Source organism: Ailuropoda melanoleuca, chromosome 2, assembly GCF_002007445.2.
Source record: "Ailuropoda melanoleuca isolate Jingjing chromosome 2, ASM200744v2, whole genome shotgun sequence".
NCBI lineage: Eukaryota > Metazoa > Chordata > Mammalia > Carnivora > Ursidae > Ailuropoda > Ailuropoda melanoleuca.
This window is the reverse complement of record NC_048219.1, coordinates 84,983,222-85,006,202: the sequence shown is the minus strand read 5'-3', so window position 1 is coordinate 85,006,202 and position 22,981 is coordinate 84,983,222. Positions and strand designations below refer to the sequence as shown.

At 40.1% G+C, this 22,981-nt stretch overlaps 1 protein-coding gene across 1 annotated transcript in view; it reads left to right on the top strand.

The window, feature by feature from the left end:
• Positions 1 to 22,981, top strand: part of WARS2 (tryptophanyl tRNA synthetase 2, mitochondrial) — a 98,171-nt gene that overhangs the window by 22,435 nt on the left and 52,755 nt on the right. The gene's annotated exons all lie outside the window — the stretch shown is intronic.

The window sequence follows — 22,981 nt, the reverse complement described above, 5'->3', positions numbered from 1 at the left end:
CACCCACCTCTCTTCTGGTAACCATCAGTTTGTTCTCTATAGTTAAGTCTGGCTTTTTTTGTCTTTTTTCCTTTGTTCATTTGTGTTATTTCTTAAATTCCACATAAGACTGAAATTATATGGTATTTGTCTTTCTCTGACTGACTTATTTTGCTTAGCATTATACTCTCTAGCTCCATCCATCTTGTTGCAAATGCCAAGATTTCATTCTTCTGATGGCTGAATAATATTGCGTTGTATATATTTATATACACCATGTCTTTTTTATCCATTCATCTCTTGACAGACACTTGGGCTGCTTCCATAGTTTGGCTATTGTAAATAATGCTCCAATAAACATAGGCGTGCACATCTTTTTGAATTAGTGTTTTTATATTCTTTGGGTAAATACCCAATAGTGGGATTACTGGATCATATGGTAATTCTGTTTTTAACTTCTTGAAGAACCTCCATGTTTTCAAGCGGTTGCACCAGTTTGCATTCCCACCAACGGTGCAAGAGGATTCCTTTTTCTTCACATCCTCATCAACACTTACTGTTTCTTGTGTTTTTGGTTTTAGCCATTCTGACAGGTGTGAGAGGATATGTTGTTATGGTTTTGATTTGCATTTCCCTGATGATTAATGATGTTGAGCATCTTTCAATGTATCCATTGGTAATCTGAATTTCTTCTTTGGAGAAATGTCTGTTCATATCTTCTGCTCATTTTTAATTAGATTTTTTGGGGGTTTTGGTATTGACTTGTATAAGTTCTATATGTATTTTGGTAACTAACCCTTTATGAGATATGTCATTTGCAATTATCCGCTCCTATTCAGTAGGCTGTCCTTTTTAGGCTGTCCTTTTGTTTTTGTTGATTGTTTCCTTTATTGTTCAGAAGCTTTTAATTTTCATGTAGTCTCAGCAGTTTATTTTTGCTTTTGTTTCCCTTGCCTTAGGAGACATATCTAGAAAAATATCGCTATGGCCGGTGTCAGAGAAATTACCATCTATGCTCTTTTCTAGGATTTTTATGGTTTCAGGTCTCACATTTAGGTCTTTAATCTGTTTTGTGTTTATTTTTGTGTATGGTGTAAGAAAGTGGTCCAGTTTCATTCTTTTGCATGTTGCTGTCCAGTTTTCCCAATACCATCTGCTGAAAACACTTTTTCCCATTATATATTCTTGCCTTTGTCAAAGATTAATTAACCATATAATTGTGGGTTTATTTCTGGGCTTTCTATTCTGTCCCATTGATCTTTCTATTTTTGTGCCAGTACCATCCTGTTTCGATTACTGTATGTTTGTAGTATATCTTGAAATCTGGGATTGTGATACTGCTAGTTTTGTTTTTTCTTTCTCAAGATTGCTTTGGCTATTCGGTGTCTTTTGCGATTCCATACAAATTTTAAAGTTGTTTGTTCTAGTTCTGTGAAAAATGCTGTTGGTATTTTGATAGGGATTGCATTAAATATATAGATTGCTTTGGGTAGTATAGACCTTTTAACAATATTTGTTCTCCCAATCCATTAATATGGAATATCTTTCCATTTGTTTGGGTCATCTTCAATTTCTTTCATCAGTGTTTAATAGTTTTCAGAGTACAGGTCTTTCACCTTGGTTCAGTTTATTCCTAGGTATTTTATTATTTTTGGTGCAGTTGTAAATGAGATTTTTTAACTTCTCTTTCTGCAGTTTCATTATTAGTGTACAGAAATGCAACAGATTTCTGTATATGATTTTTATAGCAATTACAGGCCTACCTCAAGAACCAAGAAAAATCTCAAACTACCTAACCTTATACCTAAAGGAGCTAGAAAAACAAGAACAAACAAAACCCAAAACCAGTAGAAGGAAGGAAATAATAAAGCTTAGAGCAGAAATAAATGAAATAGAAACTAAAATACAGAACATAACAATGAAACCAGGAGCTGATTCTTTGAAAAATCAACAAAATTGATAAACCTTTAGCGAGATTTATCAAAAAAAAAAAAAAGGAGAGAGGACGCAAATAAACAAAATCAAGAAATGAAAGAGGAGTAACAACTAATACCACAGAAATACAAATCTATATGCCAACAAATTGGACAACCTAGAAGAAATGGATAAATTCCTAGAAACCAATAACCTCCCAAAATTGAATCTGGAAGAAATAGAAAATTTGAACAGACCTATGATCAGTAATGAAATTGAATCAGTAATAAAAAAAACTCCCAACAAACAAAAAGTCCAGAACCAGGTGGCTTCATGTGAATTCTATGAAATATTTAAAGAAGAGTTAATACCGTTCTTCTCAAACTATTCCAAAAAATAGAAGAGGAAGGAAAGTTTCCAAATTCATTCTATGAGGCCAGCATTACCCTAATACCAAAACCAGATAGAAACACTACAAAAAAGAGAACTATAGGTCAATATCTCTGATGAACATAGATGCAAAAATCCTCAACAAAATACTAGCAAACAGAATCTGACAATACATTCAAAAAAAATGATTTACCAGTGCACCTGGGTGGCTCAGTCAGTTAAGCATCTGCCTTCAACTCAGGTCATGATCCTGGGCTCCCTGCTCAGTGGGGAGCCTGCTTCTCCATCTGCCTCTTCCACTGCTTGTTCTCTCTCACTCACTCTCTCTCTCAAATAAATAAAGTCTTTAAAAAAAAAAAAAAAAGAAAGAAAGAAAGAAAATGATTCACCACCATCAAGTGGGATTTATTCCTGGTTTGCAAGGATAGTTCAATATTCGCAGATCAATCAATGTGATACATCACACCACGAGAGAGGATAAAAACCGTAAGATCATTTCAATGGATGCAGAAAAAGCATTTGAAAAAGTATAACATGCGTTCATGATAAAAACTCTCAACAACGCAGGTTTAGAGAGAACATGTCTCAATGTAATCAAGGCCATATATGAAAAATCCACAGCTAACATACTCAATGGTAAAAAACAAAACTTTTCCTGTAAGGTCAGGAATAAGACAAGGATGTCCTCTCTCACCGCTTTTACTCAACATAGTACTGGAATTCTTAGCCACAGCAATCAGACAACAGCAAGAAATAAAAGGCATCCAGATCTTCCAAACTGGTAAAGAAGATGTCAAACTGTCACTATTTGCAGATGACATGATACAGAAAACCCTAAAGACTGCACCGAAAAAATACTGGAGTGGATAATTGAATTTAGTAAAGTTGCAGGATACATGTCATTCCTTTCTTAAATTTCTTGACTCAGTTCCCAAACTAAGCACCTGGCCATAGCCTACTAGGCCTTATGAGACCTGCTCCCTGTCTGCTTTTCCATCTTTACTTCTGGCCACTCTTCTCCCTTGCTCAGTGCACACCAGGAACACTGTACTGGTCTCTCTGTTCCTGCTGGTTTGTTTTTTGGTCTGGGATATGTTTGCCTTGCCTCTTTTTATAATCTGCTCTCTCTCTTATTCTTCAGATAAAAGCTCAGATGACATCTACTTCCAGATATTTTCTGTGTCCACTCTATGGCCAGTAGGCACTACTCCATTACTCCGTTATTTCACCCTTATTTCACCCTGTTTTTCCTTCCTGACACTAATCGCAGTCTGTGTTTATTATGGTTATTTACCTGTTTTTTTTGTTTTTTTTTTTTGCAGTCTCTTCCTGAAATTAAACTCCACAAGAGCAGGACCATTTAGTAGATGCTTGTAAATATTTGTTGGATGAATGAATGAAAGGCTATTTCTCCTGCTAATTTAGTGTTCTTGGGCAAATCAGTTAATTTCTTGAAGCATCACTTTTTTTCTTCAGAAATGTTGCTGTTTGGGGCACCTGGGTGGCTCAGATGGTTGAACTTCTGCCTTCAGCTTGGGTCATGATCCCAGGGTCCTGGGATCCAGCCCCTCATCCAGACTCCTTACTCAGCAGGGAGCCTGCTTCTCCCTCTCCCTCTGCCTGCTGCTCCCCCTGCTTGTGCGCTCTTTCTCTTTCTGTCAAATGGATGAATAAAATCTTAAAAAAGAAAAAAAAAAGAAATATTGCTGTTTGATTTAATGATTTTTAATATTCCTAAGTCCCGTGATTTTCAAGAGGAAGAGAATGGAGACAAGGACACCAACAGAAAGTTTATAAAAATATAGGTGTGAAGGGGAAAGGATACTAATATAAAGGGTATTAAGATATTAAAAGAAATGTTGTATATACTTACATTGACCATGGCATATTATGAAGTGGGAATAAAAGCAAGATCATAGTAATGTGTTATATGATCCCAATTTTGCTTAAAAATGTACCCTACATCTGTAAAATTTTTCTTTCTCTTTTTTTCTTTTTTTTTGATAAAGGTATGTGTGTATACACTCCAGGGTCTTAATGTTGATTCCTTTAGTTGGGTGTGAAATGAAGAAAGAAATAATTTTTTTAACTTCCTTCTTAATATATCTCTTTATGATTTGACTTTTTAAAAATCTAATAAAGTGATAAGGAGGAATAAAAGATGACATTATGGCCTGAGGTCCAGGAGTGCATCAGTTCTTCAAACCTCAGGTTTCCTTCTCTAGGAGGTTCCAAAGGAGACAGATAGATAGATAGATGATAGATAGATAGATAGATAGATAGATAGATAGACAGATATCAAAAGACAGTGACATATGAGAATTAAAATACTATTTTATTAACAACTCAACATGGGCCCGACACCCCGTTGTATAGTTCTGTTAAACTTGGTTAGACTAAGACTCTTGTCCTAAACCCAGACCTGAACATTGGGATATGAATTGCCAGCTGAGGTAGGGTGCCAGAGATGGACATCATCTCCTGAATGAAGGCAAGAGAGTCTAGGGAGCCAGGCCTGGCTCTGAGATAGGCTTGTAGAGGAAAGAGAGAGGGCAAGACTCATCTGGAAACAAACATGGCCCCGTCATGGTCCTTGAAGTGCATCGATTCAACGAGCAGTTCTTTGATCCAGGTGGAAAATGAGAACAGGGCATGAAAGGAGGTTCCCTTTTCAGTGAACATTACTTGTCATAGCAGCAAAAAAGTTGAAACTGCTGCTGTGGGGTGAGTGAGAATAGAAAATCAGGAATAACAGATAAAATTGGAGAAACCAGAGGCTAAAATAACAAACAAGGCAATGCAGCTTCATGAAAGTCAAAGGAGAGTGTTTGAAAGGATGATTATAAAGAGTGTCAATTGATAGATTCAAAGAGACCATTGAAGAGCAACAAGACAGAAAAAGCCATTGGTGGGGCGCCTGGGTCTGCCTTTGGCTCAGGGCGTGATCCTGGCATTCTGGGATCGAGGCCAACATTGGGTTCCTCCGCTGGGAGCCTGCTTCTTCCTCTCCCACTCCCCTGCTGTGTTCCCTGTCCCTCTGGCTGTCTCTCTGTCACATAAATAAATAAAAAACCTTAAAAAAAAAGCCATTGGATTAAAGGATTAGGGGACCATTATTGGTTTTAGAGAAGTTTTACTGACTTGGTGGGTGAGAACACAGATTATGGGGGAAGTTAAAGAAGGGATAGATTATGGGGATTTAAGGTGGTGGTGGAGTATAGGGTTCTCAGCAATATTTGGAAAGAGTAGAATAAAGGGAGAAATAACTCCAGGTAGGGGTAGACCTATTTATATTTCTACACAGTAGGAAAGACTATGTAAGGATTAAAAGTGGAAAATGAAAAGAAAACTTGATGGAGAAATAGTCTGAAGAACACAAGAAAGGACATAGTCAGCACTGTGGGAAAGGGTTAGTCTTAGAGGGATTTTTCTCTTCAAAACAAGAGGAGAGAAGATGGCTATCTACATGGAAATATTTGGAAATACAGAGTAGAAAAGATATATTACACACCAAACTCAGTAAAGCAAGAACCGAGGTCATCTGATAAAGGGAGGGAAACTCCTGGGGGCTTACGTGGACTGGAGATTTAAAATTTGCCCTAAGGAAAAAGGATCAGTGAATTAGCTGGGTTTGGCACAGTCCTCATTGGACTGTAGAGTTTTCAGGGCAGAGACTGTGTTCTATTACTCTTGTATCCCCACTGCCCAGCACAATGTTTGGTGCTTGATTAGTGCTCAATAAATATTTGAATGGTTGGATGGGTGGATGGTCTGGTATGTAGTATGAGCTTATTGAAAGTTTATTTTATTGAATTAAACTACACTTGATCCCTAATCCCTAAGTGAAATTATACATAATCATTAAATAAAACCTATAACAGTCTGCAGTTTGGAAACAGGACTGAATTAAGTTGATGGTACCCCTTTTATGCACTCCAAATTTTGTGTGTTGGCTTTCTGCAGTATGAGCGTTAGCAGCAGTATTTTGCTTTGGCAATAGGGATGAAAGGGAGAGTTGTTACACCTAGCACACATTATTCTCGTGCTTTTGGCTCTGGAATCTGGCTCAAGTTCAAAAATGCCATATTTGGGCTCATATTTGCAGCCCCCTGAGGAACCTGCACCTTCCTGCTTTTGCATTCTCATCTGAATGTTCCAGTAACTTTGAGATAGTTCAGATATCCCTGTTTAAAACTGAATAACTAGCATGTGTGTTGGAGAAACTTGGGAACCCATGTTAGGAAACCTGTATCAGATTGTTAAGTGAACATCAAGATTCCAGACTTAAAAGCATATGCCTTTTCTTTGGTAAAAGACTTCGAAGAGAAAGGAAGACCCAGCCTGCTTGAAAAAGAAAAAGACTTCCAATCTTTTATTTTTCTATGAGATTAAAAGGAAACTGGAGATGAAACTCTCACTCACCCAATAATTCTGTATTGAGCCCCTGTGGTATGCGGAGGCCGTCTCCTTAAGATGAGGCCAGTAAAATGCAGCTTGTTCACTGGGAAAAGTTTTTGGTTATCCTTCATTAAAAAAAAAAAAACATAGTCTTGTTTTGATTTTAAATCCGTGAACTAATTCTGCAAATTGATTATCGTCTAACAAAGGGATGTTGACATGATCCTGATTCTAAAACACATATTTCTCCTCACCTTACCAGTTCACCTCAGGCATTGGCTGGTTTTTTCATTATTACCGGGAACACTAGTCAGACCGAAGCATTTTTCTCCCTGTTGGCTCTCGGTGGTTGGGAACTGTCACAGTGGAAGCCCACGCCCCTTGAACCACCACAGTAGCAGCTGAGCGGCCGAGGAACTCAGTTTCAAAATATTTCATTTTAAAAGGTTGTCTGTCGTGGTGAAGTCATCACACAACATCTGATGTTGATTTTGAGATTCTTAATTTATCCTTTTTAAAGATTCATTAAAAAAAAATATAAACACATTTCCACTTGGTTTTCTCATAAATCACCCCTTAACTCAACTCAAAACATCCCAGTCCTGCAGTGTTCTGCTGTGTTTCTGCCCCTGCCAGATAGGTGTGCTCCTGGCTGCCTGGTGGTGGGGCATGCACTGCTTGTCTTCCAGAAAAGGGAAAATCGCACTGTGTTGTAGGGTAGACAAACTCCACCAAAGGATCTAAGCATACCTAGTCAGAATCCCAACTGCATTTATTCTCTGAGCTCCCTATATACTTAAAATAAAATACCAGTACATTATTGCATAAAATCTACTCTAAACCTTAAGATAAGACTGCTTGCATTCTAAGGAGAGTTGAACCACTTTATAAGGAGTTCACAAAAATAATTTTTTCAGCACATTTTATCCAAAGAGTTTAATTATAGATTCAACTAAAATTGCAGTATGTTAAGAATTTGGAAAACTGTTGTGATGGTTGTGGGTACTGCTGACTAAAACATAGCCAGCACTTGCTTAGGTAACCTGGGAAGGGATAATTCGATAACATCCTACTGGTGTTGGTAAGTGCCCTTCCCTCATCGTCCTCTCCCCTGGTGCTACTGAGTGCTGTGGAGCTTAACATCAGACTTCCAGCTCCTGCATTCTATAAGCTTCATATAGTCAGTGTTCACTTCTAGTTCATTCAAATGCGTGTATTGAACTGCCACCCTGTTGCTGCTGGGAATAAAAACATGGTGCTTGCCCTTGAGGATTTCACTGGCTGCTGAGGGGAGTAGACTTGTAGGAAAAGTAAATTACATACAACCATGTGCTATAACAGAGGGAGACCAGAATTATAAGTTCTTATAGGGGGCAAGTAACTCTCCTTGCCTTGGGAAGGTGGAGAACACTTTACAAATGTGGTGGTATCTGAACTGGGTCTTAAAAGAGAGATTGAAATGTGTGAGGTGGATGAAAGCACAGCAGGCAGAGACACCTGAATGTGCAAAGACAGCGTTTAGAAAGACTATGGCTTCTTCAGGGCAGTGAGAGGCGTCTGCAACTCATGGAATGGGACGGTGGAAGGAAAAAGCTGTTAAAGTAGACCTGGGTCTTACCAACAAAGAGTGCTGGTGGGGAGGGGGCCAGCAAAAGAGGTAAAATTGCTGGAAACACGAGAGAACTTGCAAAAATACTTTGAGTGTGTTACATAAATTGTCTGATAGGTAACTGGTTAATTTTTTTCTGCAACACTGTTTTTTCTCTTTTTAAATTCTCATCCAGATGGGAAATAAACAAAATCCCTTTCGTGTAACTCAACCGATGAAATTTCAACAGCATCACCTTTACCAGTGGGGGGTTCTTCCTGTCTACACAAAACAGCTTCCCGTTCCTCTTGGTACATACATTTCTCACTCCTCTTCCCTAATTGATGGTTCAGGCATGAATATTTGCAGTTACTTTCTCAGTAACTATGATTTTTCTATGGTAATATCAAAACAAAAATTAGTGTTATTTTTCCCCAAAATGTAAAAGAGTTAACCAATTTTGTCAAGCAATCATGTCATTTGTTGGTACCAACTATTTTATCATTAATAATTGCTCAGTATACAGTAATTGTCTATGGAAATAGATGGAAAAAAGTACACTTCAAAGTACACTTTCAAACCATGTGATTGAAATTATTGAAAATTAGAGTAATATTCTATTATTTACACTGATTATTTTACCTACGAGAATTTAGTCATAGAGAACTATGTATAAAAGAAAAAATTCCCAATTGGAGAGGGGAGAGGAGTCTCAAAAACTCGGAAGTAAATTGCATTTAAAATCATTACAGTTTCACAAACTGAAGACTTCAGAGGGGAGGGGGTGGGGGAATGGGATAGACTGGTGATGGGTAGTAAGGAGGGCATGTATTGCCATGGTGCACTGGGTGTTATACACAACTAATGAAGCATCAAACTACATCGGAATCTGGGGATGTACTGTATGGTGATTAACATAATATAATAAAATAAAATTAAAAAAAATAAATAAAATAAAATCATTACAGTTTCAGCATGAGTACTGATTTTGTGGTGAAGCTGTTGAAAACTATCATTTTGACTCAAAGCATATTTACAAAAGTAAAATATACCCATATAAAAATGTAAAATATGTAAAAATACATAAAAATATACAAAAAGAAGAGTTAAAAGTTTATTGGAAAACAATGTTCACTGCAAAAGAGACATGATCAAAACTTGGAGAATAAAGGCAGGTTTTTGGAATTGTTGGAAATGAAGTTAAAATATAAAGGAGAATAATTATTTTGGTTTATACATTTACAACTTGATTATTGTAAGAATGCAAATTCCAGATGAGATCATTGGACTTAGAAACAAAACTGCATTTTGTTGCAGTTAGCTGCATTATCGTATAAATGAGATACATGTTTCTTCAGCTTATGCAATAACACATGATGAGACAATTTAATAACAGAATGAAAACAATGTCATCAATTTATATAAACAATCAGGAAAGGAAAGGCGATCTTGATTAAAGAAGTATTCTTGAATTTAATAGGCATAAGGAGACAACTGACCAAGGAGTGGAGAGTTATTTTATACACACACAAGCAGAGAGTAAATGCAAATCAGAACCATGATTGGGCCACTAAACATGAGTAGGAAATTAAATATGGTGGCAAAGTTGTGAAGGAAGAGCTGAGTACTTGATTGTATAAAGTTCTAAGGTTTACTGGTGAGTGTGAGGAATTTAAAATTCTGAAATTCCCCCAGTACTGACACCTCTTTGACCCCACAGTCTCTTGCATCTACATATAGATTGCCAATGCAAAAGTTGTCTAAAAGAAGGGGCACCTGGCTGGTTCAGTCGGTAGAGCATGGACTCTTGATGTTGGGGTTGTGAGTTTGAGCCCCACGTTGGGTACAGAGTTGTTTAATGAAATCTTTCAAAAGTGGAACTTCTTTAAGAGGCTGAAAGCTGTGACATTCAGGAAGCTATGTGGGATGTCAAAAATATGTTGGACTATTTGTTCTCTCACGTTATGGGCTGTCATCAAGGGCTTCCAGAGATTATCCATACAATCCTTCAAACAGTAAGAGGGATAGTGAATTAATGATTGGCTGACACTGACTTCCAAATGTGAATATTTTTCCCTCTTTTCCCCCATGCTTATTTATTACATTCAAAGCATTTTAAGAATTTTTTCCAAACTGCTTCAAAGAGAAATTATGGACATGTTCACTTTGTCCTTAAAAGTAAAAGAAATAGTTTATTGCTTATGATCTAAGAAAACCTGTATCTCAGAATCATTTGGGCTGGGGTAGTTACCCCAAAAAACAATCCCTTAAGGTTTCAAAGGGGAAACAAAAAGTCTTTCAGAGGAGAGCAGCAGATGATAGCCGCTAATAACGTATGTCATACTATTTAATCAGATAAATGGTACACAATATTTTTACCAAAGGAAATAGTATGTGCTAAGTTTAAAATTTGCATTTTTCAGAGTGATTACAGCATAGTGAAAATTTCAGAGCTACTGTTTAACTGTAAGAAATAAATGGAGCAGAGCCAACCACGTGCAATAATTGTACAAAATCAATGCAAGTATGATCCTAGAACTACAGTTTTCCCAGAACAGAGTAACAGCAACTGCATCTATTTGTTTATTTGTCGTGATCTATGCAAAAAATGCTTCCTGCATCTCAGCACCACTCCCTATGCATGTGTCACTGGGGTCTGATCAGCCTCCATAGCCAATGGCGAATGCTTGTAGTCTACTCTGCCTTACCCCAGCAGATCACCGATCCGGAAAGACCCACCGGATCAGTTCACTGCATTAACCAAGTGGTTTAGTTTCCTAAAGCCACCATAACAAAGTGCCACAGACTGGATAGGTTAAAACAACAGAAATTCATTCTCTCACAGCTCTGGTAGCTAGTATTGTGAAATCGAAGTGTCAGCAGGGCCACGCTCCCTCTGCAGCCTCTAGGGAAGGATCCTTCCTTGACTCCTCCAGCTTCTGGTGGCTTCCTGCATCCTTGGCCTTCCTTGACTTGTAGCTATGTATGTCCCTCCAGTCTCTGCCTCCAATGTCACATAGCCTTTTCCCCTCTGTGTCTCTCCTCTTCTTCTTCTTCTTTTTTAATATTTTATTTATTTATTTATTTGAGAGAGTCAGAGAGAGAAAGAGCACAAGCAGGGGAGGAGCAGAGGGAGAGGGACAAGCAGACTCCCCGCTGAGCAGGGAGCCCGATGCAGGGCCCTGAGATCATGACCTGAGCCGAAGAAGACAGATGCTTAACTGTCTGAGCCACCCAGGCACCCCTGTGTCTCTCCTCTTCTTATAAGGACACCAGTCGTTGGATTTAGGGCCTACTCTAATCCAGTTAGACTTCATCTTAACTGACTACATATGCAGAGGTCCATTTCCAAGGAAATGGACCTCACATTCTGAGGTTCAGGTGGACATGACTTGTAGGGAGATATATTCAACCCATGATACCAAGCAATAGAAATACCATACATTTAATCTTATCTAGAGTAATATAAATTGTCACATAATTTTTGTTTGCTTTTTGAGCTTTAAATTATAAATACTAAAGATTCCCCTTGTGGTTTCAGTTGAATGTGATATTGCCTTTTAGTGCTAGGATAATTAGTGGAAAAATAACATGTCGTAAAATGTGAAACATTAATCCAAAATTTCTCAAGGATTTCTCACATGCTTAATTAAGGCACATTCTTGGAGATATGTGCCCCTACCATGTCTAAGTAATTTACATGTGTGTGAAGTCCAATTATGAAGGATTTTTTACACTAAATTCAGGTGTTCGGATTTGACCCTGTAGGAAAGGAAACACCAGTGGAGATTCACTATTTCAAAAAGATATTTCAGGTGGTCATATCAAAGCTACTGAACAGATGAGATGAGTGGGGTTTAGACCACAATGATGGGGTTGGGGAAGTAAAATTGTATTCGGTAACATCCTGATGACTTAGTAATTGGTTTGATGATGTTAATAATAATAGCTAATTTTTTCCAGCTTTATTAAGATTTAATTGACATATAACATTGTGTAAGTTAAAGGTGTACAACATAATGATTTGATACATGTATACACTGGGAAAAGATAACCACAAGAAGGTTAGTTAAGACAACCATCACATCACATAATTATAATTTTTTGTGTGTACTGAGAACATTTAAGATCAACCATAGGTAATATTTATTGAGCAATTTCTATGTGTTAGGTACCATTCTAAGCACTTTTGTGTACCCGTTTATTTAATTCTTGCAATAATCCTATGAAGTAGTGCTATTAAAATTTTGATTTCACATGAAGAAACTGAGGCACAAAGTCTTGCCAAAGATCACCTACCTACTTGTGGGAGGGGTCAAGATTTTAACCCACAGGATCTGGTGAGCACAAGGAAGGAATCGGGGGTGACTCTTGAGATTGGGAGGCTGAGTAGAAGGTTGTGTCATTAGCCAGGACTGAGATACAGAAATGCAGCAGGTCTGGGGCTGGAGGTGGGGTGGGGGGTTGGGTGGGGAATTTGACTGGAAGGTTGTGAGTCAGTATGTTTGGTCTTGGATATAATATTAAGTTGGAAGAGCTGCAGGTGGGAAATCCAAATGGATATGTCCAACAGTTAGCTGTAGTAAGTACTCGAAAAATATTTGTTAAAATCAGTCTTTTAAATGTGTTAAAGTCAATCTATTTTCTTTTTGAAAATACTGTGTTAGTGTAAAAAGTACACAGCTGTATTAAAAGATGGGGAAAAAAATCAGTGATCCTGTCTCCCAGCTCCTTCAAAGGAAGAATGATTTTAACAGGGTGAAATTCTTTGTGATAGCGTGTCCTTGTGTTGTCCTCTTTCCATTAAGTTAGGAAGGTAAATGACTGTCCTGCCTGGAACTTTGTGACAGTTTTCAGCCAAGCAGAAAGAGGAGAGGCATTCATGAATGATTTGTACCCACCCGAGCAGATTTCCTTCATTTACCAACTCCCCTCACGCTCCCACCCTTCGCTCCAGCATCCCGCCAAATATGCCCCTTGCCTTGCTCTAACCACGGGGTATTCCAGCTCAAACCCGGCGGTTTATGGGAACTGCTTTTGTTGAAATCATTAAAGAAAGGCCTGTGAATTCTCGTGGCGAAGCGCCGCCTGTTTTCTGTGTCATTTCAGTCTCATTAATCAGCACTACAGCAAGGTAGACACTGTGCTGTGTATTTTACTGTCCCCCGCTCGGCAGCTCTGCGTCTCTGCCCCCAGGCCGACGCATTGGGGAAAAAGAGGGAGGGAAACCATCCATCTTCCCAGTTGCACATGTCAGCAGCGATTCCTTCCCCCCTTCCTGTTGGCTGTCTCTCTCACCACCTGTGTTTAGAATCAGCATTGAAGCTGCTGCCCAGATGACTAAGAACCACTGTCCCCGTCATCTGCCCCAGTACGGGCCACCACTTCTGGATGAAAACAAGGAGTGCATAGGGCAGTTCTCTTTATGTTCTGAACAGTGCAGGAGACAGAATCCCACATCCCCTTAGAAGTTCATGAAAGCCTAAAATTCAGGCAGATTTTGGGTCATGCATTCAAAAGGTTGCAGCATCATTTATTGGATCAGAGGGGCAAAAGCCAATTGTTTCTTGGTGCCTTGCTGTATTTTCAGTTTCCCTCTAAGTGTATACAGTGGAGATTGAGCTAGCGAGGTTCAAGTCCACTATTCGCTGGCTATGCCCTATTCACAGAACCCCTCTGTGCCTCAGTTTCTTCATCTGTAACAGAGATGATAATACTACCTACCCTGTAGGGCTTTTTTGTGAGGATTAAATGAGATAATACATTCACAGCTCTTGCTATATATAGTACATTGCACACTGTAAGCACTCAATACATGTTAGCCATTAATTATCATTGTGGATCTCATCGTTCAAATAATAAAACTGAGGTTCAGAGAGATTAATTAGTACAAGTCGTAGGAGGCACAGAAGGGATTTGAACCTGGCACTGCCCCACCCCCCAAACTTGTGCCCTTTCTGTTTGACTACATTGTTTCCATCCAGTTCCACCTTTAAAATAACTCATGTTTGAGCTTAATAAATCACTTGACTTTATTTATGTCTTTATTTCCCATCAGGTGAAACGAGAATGGTATTAACGGACATTCCTGTTAGGACGAGCCTCTTACAATTATGTGTTGATTAATATCATCAAGCTGTATGCAAAAAAACTCTTTTAAAAATTTGGCTACAGAGAATGTTCTTGCCCTAAAAAAAAACATTAAACAATGCAAAAGTATCGAAAAGGAGGCCCCAACACCCATCGCCTGGGGGCACAACCATTATTTTTAAATGCGTATTCTCCTTCTTTGTCAGAATTCATCTACTTAACATTTATATAGAACCATGGTGGGCCAAGCATTGTTCTCGGAGCTGGAGGGGGCTGCTATTATTAGTCCCCGGTTTACCCTTGGGGAGGTTCTGTGACCTGCACAGGGAAATACCCCTAGTGTATTGCAGAGCTGGGGCATCTGGCACCCACTCTGTGTGACTCCTGGTACTTACATTCTTATCTCTTCCCCAGGATTCCATCCATAAAAATACAACTGTGACTTATTTAATATTCCTCCTACTCATGGACATTTAGTTGCTTGTGGCTCTCTCGTTATTAAATAATGGATGGAATGCCAGGTATCCTTACGGTCTTGTAGAATTATTCCTTTAGGACAGATTTCTATTGAATGGTTGGGTCCAAATATATAAACTCTTAAAATTTTCACCTCTGTAAATGGCCAGATAACTTATGGAGAGCTTACTACATGCCAGGCACTAAGCACTTTACAGTAATAAACATACCACAGTCCCCTCCCCCAATCACCCATTTTATAGACACTCAAGGTCATATAAGTAGTAGGGCTAGGACTTTAACCCAGGCAACCTGGTGCAAGCCTGCTTGTTACCATGGTTAATAACCAAACAAGTCATCATAGTCCTATTTTACTGCTTGACATTGTCATTTTTATAATTTATTCTAAAGTCGAGATAGGTCTAGGGTCTGACAGAAGGGTTTGAACTGAAGCAAATGTGTTTGAAACAACCCTGGGAATTGTGTCAGTGGACAGGTTGGATGAAGAGAAAGGGAGCCCTGGGTGGCTGGAAAGTGAGACTTCTTTCTCTTGATAGCGGTCAGGACAGCCAAAGAGATTCTTTTATGAAAGGGTCTATCTTTATTCCAGGGAAATAACTTTAGAAATTTTTTATTCTCCATTGGTACCGTAATAACCTTGTAAGAAATTCACACACTCTCTCTCTCAAAGGTTCAGAACACTTGCGTTAGTCATGGAGTTATTTCCTACACTGGGTATAAGAATTTCTGGCATTTCCATGTCATGTAGCCAACACCATCTGTTGTTTGTCCAGGTTTTGGTCAACTGAGTAACCACAAGACCTACGAACAACTGCTTGAGTGTTGAATTCAGACTCTTTCATAAGGATCAGAAGGAGTTAGAGTTTTCCAGGCAGGAAAATGGGTAGAAAAGAGCATTCTAGGCAGAAATCATTTTGTCTTCTGTGCATTACAATTCTGATGTCAACACCTTCTTAGTGGGATTATTTTCTTGGTGAAGGCCAGGCTGCATATGCTTCCTGAATCCCTGAGCCATAAGGATTTGTGGACCCAGACATTGCCAAGTAAATCTACCTAGGCATCGAAGATGGTGTGCTTACTTGTTACAGGTTGTCCTTTCTCACCAATATAGAGGCTCCAAGCACACCTTCGTGCTCGGCTAGCCTTCCTGGCTGCCAAATGTGAGACCAGGACTGCCTGATGCCCAAATGGTCTCTGACCATGAATTAATAAATAACCATCTCAGGGGTTTTACTAAACCTTGAAATGTAAATTATAAGCAAATGAACTTACTTTTCACATTTTTACAGTCTGTGTGTGTGTGTTTTCTAGCAGGCTGGCAGCTTTGGAGGATAATTATGTAGTAGTTGGCTCTGAACAGTGGTTTTTCAATCTTGGCCACACCATAGAATCACCTGGGGAGCTTTTAAACCTCCCCGCGCTCAGGCCAAATCCCAAGCTGATTAAATCCGAATCTCTGAGGATGTGACCACGCATCAGTATTTTCTAAAGCTCCCAGTGATGACTCCCAGGCCAAGATTGGGAACTCTTGGCTTAGAAGGTATCTTCTTTGTTTTTTTTCATCCGTAGTGTTTTCATCTGTACTTCATTTTATGCAGTTGGAGTGAATTTTAAGACTTGATATTGGTGCCCCCGAAGCCCTCTCAAACTCGAACAATCACCAGAATCACTTGGAAAGCTTATGGAAGCGCAGATCACGCCACTCTTATTCCTTCTGGGATAATCCCACTCCTCGCATTTCTGAGTTAGTAAGTCCGAGGGGGGACACAGGAGTTTGCCTTTATGACAAGTTCCCTGTTACAACGGTGGTGTTGCCGGTACCAGGGGACACATGGTGACAACATCTGCTCCAGTGCCTGCCTTCCACCTTCCCTCTGCTCTTCTCTTTCCCGACAGTGGCAGCCAGGCACCTGCCTCCAGGGCAGCCCACGTGGTCAATATCCACCTTAGGAAATGGATGCTTGAGCAAGCTTTAGCATGCTGCCCCACCTCCAGGTGGTCATGCAGTCTGATTTGAAAAGTCTACTCCATATGCAAATGCGACCTCCTCCTTATTCCAGGTCACCCATCTTAAGCCCGTTGTACATCAAACTCAGACACACCACTGGGTAGGGTTTTGGCGTCGCAAAGTGGGACTTGGATTTCACTTTCCCACAGAAACAATTTTATGAATGGTGTTTAGGTAGAGCTGAAATGGTGATGTTAAAACCATTTGTCAGGAATACTGTGGGCTCAATAAGGCTTCAATGGACTGCCTTCCAGGAACTCAACCGGCATTTAAAGAATTGAGTTTCTGAGTTTCAGAAAACCAATTTTCAAATGAACTCTTAGAACATAACTTGTTTAGGAACTAACCATAACTGGAACATTTGGCTCATTTTGTTTATAGTTATTTTGCCCTTTACATTTTGGAGCCAAAGTCGGGCGGGGGGAAGACTTGTCATTCATTCCACTCACATTTATTAGGTGCTCACAGTGTACCTGGCACTGCTATATATGGGGGATTTACAGATGAAAAAGACAGCCCCTGCCCTAGAGGAGCTCGTATTCTAGGTGGGAAAATATTTTCTAAGCAAATAAGAAAATATTTACCAAGTTGCCAGTGTGATATGTGCAATAATGCAGAACGAATGAATGAAGGAGGGATCTGTTCTGCCCTGGGTATGGGGGGAGACAGAGAATGGGAGGGGGCGGGAGGAGAGAGAGAAAGAAAGAGGGGGGAGAGGGAAGGAGAAAGAAAATGGGGAATGGGGGGCTGACTCTGTGTGTGTGTGTGAGAGAGAGGGAGGGAGGGAGTGAGAAGAGAATATGTGTTTAAGAGGTTTAGAATCAGGAAGAGATTGTTAGACCTTGAAGACCCAGGGGATTTGCCCAGTAGAGAAGGGGGTGAAGGGCATCCAGGGTGATGGAACAGTCTAAATGCACATTGGGAATGAGCTGTACAGGACTGGCCAGTAACCAAGTTAGCTCTTCACATAGGATGATGGAGGACAACTGGGAAGGGCATTCCTGGCCACACAAAGTTTGAGCCTTAACCCAGAAGACGAAAAGAGAAGACTACATTGTTATCTCAGACCTTCTTTTTAAAAGAATTTTCTTCTCCTATATGTTTCGCGCTACCCTGAGGAAGACAACGCCTTATTTTCAACAAAATATTCATACTTAGAAAATGTCTTGAATCCAGCAGCGTTCAAACCTGTGCTCTGGGAAGCCCCCTCAGAGGCTGGCTGGGGTAGGGCCAAAGAGCAGGCAGGGCTCCCTCCCTCCCTCCCATCAGCCACCCACCTTACCAGCTTTTCTTTGGGCTGCTTTACATGTTGGGCACATCTAGGGAGAATATTACATTTGAAAAAGGGTACATAACTAAAAAAGAAAGGCTTGAAGAACACTGTAATCTACTCACACATTTCCTAAGTCTGAGGGCTCTGATGTGCATAGCCAAACCTCTCAACCGCGGGCAAGAGGATGACTGTTCTTGGACCATCAGCTGCAGATGGGACATCAGGCCAGCACTGATGTGGCTGTGTGACCAGGGACAGTGGTTAGGAGGGGAGCCTTCAGTTGGCTGCAAGAGGTAATGAGAAACTCATTTCTCCCCGGGATGATCTTATACTTTAAGATCAACATTTGAATTTTCTAATGACGAAAAACTGATCTTTTCTTAAGCATTTCAGATTATTCTTTACACTTTTAAAAGTTAAGTACTTCTTGATCTCTTGCCTGTGTTTCTTGCTCTATTCAACATAAAAATATAATGTGTGGTGGTGGTAAAGATGTTTATGTCAAAAATTTGACCCTCGCTGATTGGGTTTATTTATTTTTACCTTTTTTTTTCCTTGGTGATTTGGTTTAGCAAGTGGTGTTATCATTAGGAATTAAAAATATTCCTTTTTTTTTAAAAGATTTTATTTATTTATTTGACAGAGATAGAGACAGCTAGCGAGAGAGGGAACACAAGCAGGGGGAAGTGGGAGAGGAAGAAGCAGGCTCATAGCAGAGGAGCCTGATGTGGGGCTCGAACCCATAACGCCGGGATCACGCCCTGAGCCGAAGGCAGACGCTTAACCGCTGTGCCACCCAGGCGCCCCTAAAAATATTTCTTACCCCATATCACAGTATGTTATAATTATTTGTCATCTTCAGATAATATGTTAATTTATTTTTAATCACCTTTCCAATGAAAACTCAAGGGACTAGCCAATTTATTCTGTACACCTACATATAACCTTTGTGTTTAAATATAGCTTAGCTGCCCTGAGGTGACAATGCAATCTTTCCTGGGAGCCAAAGTCCCCAGACTTTGTATTAATCATCTCTGTCCAATGGGGAGACATCCACTGAATTGCCATTTAACATGTAGGAAAAAAAAGAAGACCCGAAGAATATAAGCCCAGTTGAGGTACAAAGGAAATAGCTACAGAAGAAAAGAGCATGGTCAATGTCCAAACCTGGGGAAGAGTGTTCTGTGGTCAGTGGCAGAGCTCTGGGGTTCTGGATTCTGGTCCCAGCTGTAGCACCAGCTGTGTGTCCTTGGCCTTTTGGTAAACAATCTCTGGAACCCACTTTGTCCTTCTGAGAAGGCTATGGGGGGAGGGGAGGTGTTGGTGGGCTGAGGGTGCTTAATGGCCAGGCCAACCTTGAGGTGAAGAAGTGCCACACGGGCTGCAGCCCAGTGTGGAGGAAGGGACTGAGCTGGAGTCAGCAGCAAGAGTTCAGCTCTGGGTCTGACCGAGGTAAGGTACGGGCAAGTGCCTAGGAGTGTTTCCGATTGCCACAGCCCGTGACAAGAAGGAAAATATATGTGCCTGAGCCTTCCTTCCTTCCCATGGTGGGAGCGCCACACTGAGCACACAGGACAAATAGACGTGCAGCTCTTGAAATGTGGACGAGGCTTAAATAAGTCTGCAGGAACCTTTTAAAAGTCAAGTTTATTCAACTCTTGCACAGCCTAACAATACATATTAAGTGTGTATCATCTGTGCCCTTAAGGGACTCACAGATGACTGAGCTCGTCACTTCTTTCTAATTTTTTCTTTATAAAATATTTTTTTCCCTTTGGTTTTAATTATCGGCTTACATATTTGGGGGTATATAAGCGGTGTTTGGGGGTGATATAAGACCTACTTTCTCTTATATTGAACTAATATTTACTATACCGATTCCCAGGTCTGAGCATCTGGTTTCATTTCTAAGCAAAAATGAACCCATTTTTCTTGGTGCTGAGTCAGCATTTTCTCCCCAGACCCAGGGCTCCCCGTACTTTCTGGAAGAAAGAGCTGACCGTGGCAGAACAATGCTGAGCAGTGGCCAAAGAAAGCTTCAGAAGAGCACCTCTCTCCTCCCAGCCGGAGCTGAGGTGCTGGTTTTTATGTTGAGTCTCCTCTGTTTCAGCCCTTAATTCATGAATTGGTAGGAGAAGCATTTTCAAAACAGCAACAACAGCAACAAACCATTGAGATGTTCAAGGAGCCTAGGATTGAAATAGTAGGGTGACATATATGATAGAATTGGGAAACACAGAGAGCTAAGGAGTAGAATCTGAAGATGTATTTTTATTTATATACAATTAGAAGGATAAACAGACTTATAGAAAGGGGTTTTCAGCCCAATTAGTGAATAATGTTGGTTGCTTTTTTTTTTTTTTAAATCATACTCTATGCTAACATGCCCTTTATGGAACGGATTAGATACAGTGGTTATTCAGCCAAGGCTTTGGCGTGCCGTTGACTGTAGTTAAAACAGGCACAGTGAATGCACAGTTGACGTTACAGCATTACCAAGGTGGCCCTAATAATAAGAGACTTGAGATTTGCACTTGAAACCTTTGGTTCCCAACACCATACCCAAGCTGAAAGTGTTTCAAAGCTAGTAGGCAGCCTCCTTTTGATGTATTTTATTCCTTTGGAATTAAAGACAGAAGCTCTTTCTAGCTAATCACAAAAACTGTTTTTTTGCTAGAATAAGCACATTCCGATTCGTCACTTGCTTTCAGGTGCAGTAATTAAAATGAAGGTAATCATGAATTTTGGATCCGCTACGTACCTTAAGACCAGAATAGTGTTAGCTACGTCTGTCAGATTGCTAAGTGCGTTCTCCCTTTGGTTTGCGCACCCACCCTCTCTTCTGGAATAGATCAGATCCCCGGGGATGCTGTTGCCCCCGGTAATGCTGTTTCTGTTACAAAATGAGCCAATGAGTATATTGACTAAAGCGGCATTTGCGAAGGAGATATCCCCTGCACTGCGATGGGACTGTAGGTTGATGCTGCAGATGTCTCCATGAGCGAGTGCCTGTGGGCTAGTCCCGAAGCGGTTTTCTTTGTGGCTTGCCTCCTGTCCCCTGGGAAGCCCGTTTTCCTCTCATTTTCGTTCTTTTCCAGCTCTCTCTCATGCTTTTGAACACAGAACCCCCCATCCTCCCACCACCCAAACTCCACATTCCAGCCCCGTGATTTCACAGTACCGGGCCCAGCTCCCCTGCCAGGCAGGCAGGCTGCCTGCTGACTCTTGCAGGGGGAACAGATGGGAACATAAACTCGCTGCAAAGGAGCAGGATACTCTCTGTATATTTTTAAGACCAGGAATCCAGTTCTCATTTAGAGGCTGTATTTTTTTAATAGCTCCTTGAAAATTGAACAAAACATTTCTTGTTGCTCTTATTTCTTGATAACATCATTCCCTCTGCATGGATGTATAGAATCACAGAAACTAGAGAATGGAAAAGGTATATTAGATCATGTCTCGGCCATTCCCAGTGGTTACAGTTCTTTTTTTCCCACACTCTGTCCTCTATAGTGCTTTTCTCTTTTAGTTTTCTCAAGAATTAGTTTTTCCATTTCTCCTGGGGAATAATTCCTGAGTTTGACCACGGAGGAATGTATGTGCAGATATCCATAGTCTTTTTTTTTTTTTTCAGCCTGATAGCCCGACTCTTCATAACCCTTTCTTTTAGCATAAACAGCCCCTCTTCGTCCTAAGTCAAGTATTTCTGGATGGTACTTTTTTTTCTCTTCCATTTATTAAGTTCAGAGCTTGTTTTTCTGCCTTGCATTCTCTCTTCATCAATCAGTCCCTGAAGGCCATTAATCATATTTTTACCTCACTGAAAGCTCCTTTGCTTATTCCCATATCAGGAGCCCAGAGCTGGTTGAGCTCCCACGGTACTAAAGAAGCCTCATTGATATGTGCTTATTCTCTCCTCTCTCGTGCTCTCTCTCTCTCTCTCTCATCCCTGGCCCCCAGCCTCAGTTCACGACCACAAACTGTTTTCTACAAAAAATGTTTCTAAATTATGATTTGGGGAATTAGTCATATTAGTCATCTCAAGGCCATGTGTGTGTGTGCGTGTGCGCGTTGCCCGTGCATGTGGTTTTAGGTGGTAAGATTATATTTGTTCTCAGTTACTAGAAGATATTTTTCATATCCTTAGAGCCACAAATCTTTCAGGTCTCCTGAATGCTTGGATCAAGTATAATTCTGGACCATGGAGCTATGATGCATCAATAGAATGTAGCATTCTATTTTAAGCTGTCATCTCAGAAGTAGAGAGGAAAAGAAGCAGATACGGGGGAAACAGACTGCATTTGTAGGATTTAGAATTCTTGGGGAAAGGGAAGGGCAAAAATTAAATAGCCTTGGCCCACACATATCTAAAGAATATTAGCTCTTAAAAGCTAGTGTTAGGTATATAGACTTTTTATTATGTCACTTTGAGTTTTTTTAAATATATATCTCAATTATATTGAGGTATAATTGACAAATGAAATTGTAAGATAGACTTATTTTGCTTAGCATAATACCCTCTAGTTCCATCTACATTGTTGCAAATGGCAAGATTTCATTTTTTTTTGGTGGTTTTTATCATATGATCTCACTCATATGTGGAATTTAAGAAACAAAACAGAAGATCATAGGGGAAGAGAGGAGACAATAAAACAAGTTGAAATCAGAGAGGGAGACAAACCATAAGAGACTCTTAATCTTAGGAAACAAATTAAGGGTTGCTGGAGGGGAGGGGGTGGGGATGAGGTAACTGGGGGGTGGACATTGGGAGGGCACATGATGTCATGAGCATTGGGTGTTTCATAAGGCTGATGAATCACTGACCTCTACATCTGAGACCAATAATACATTCTATGTTAACCAA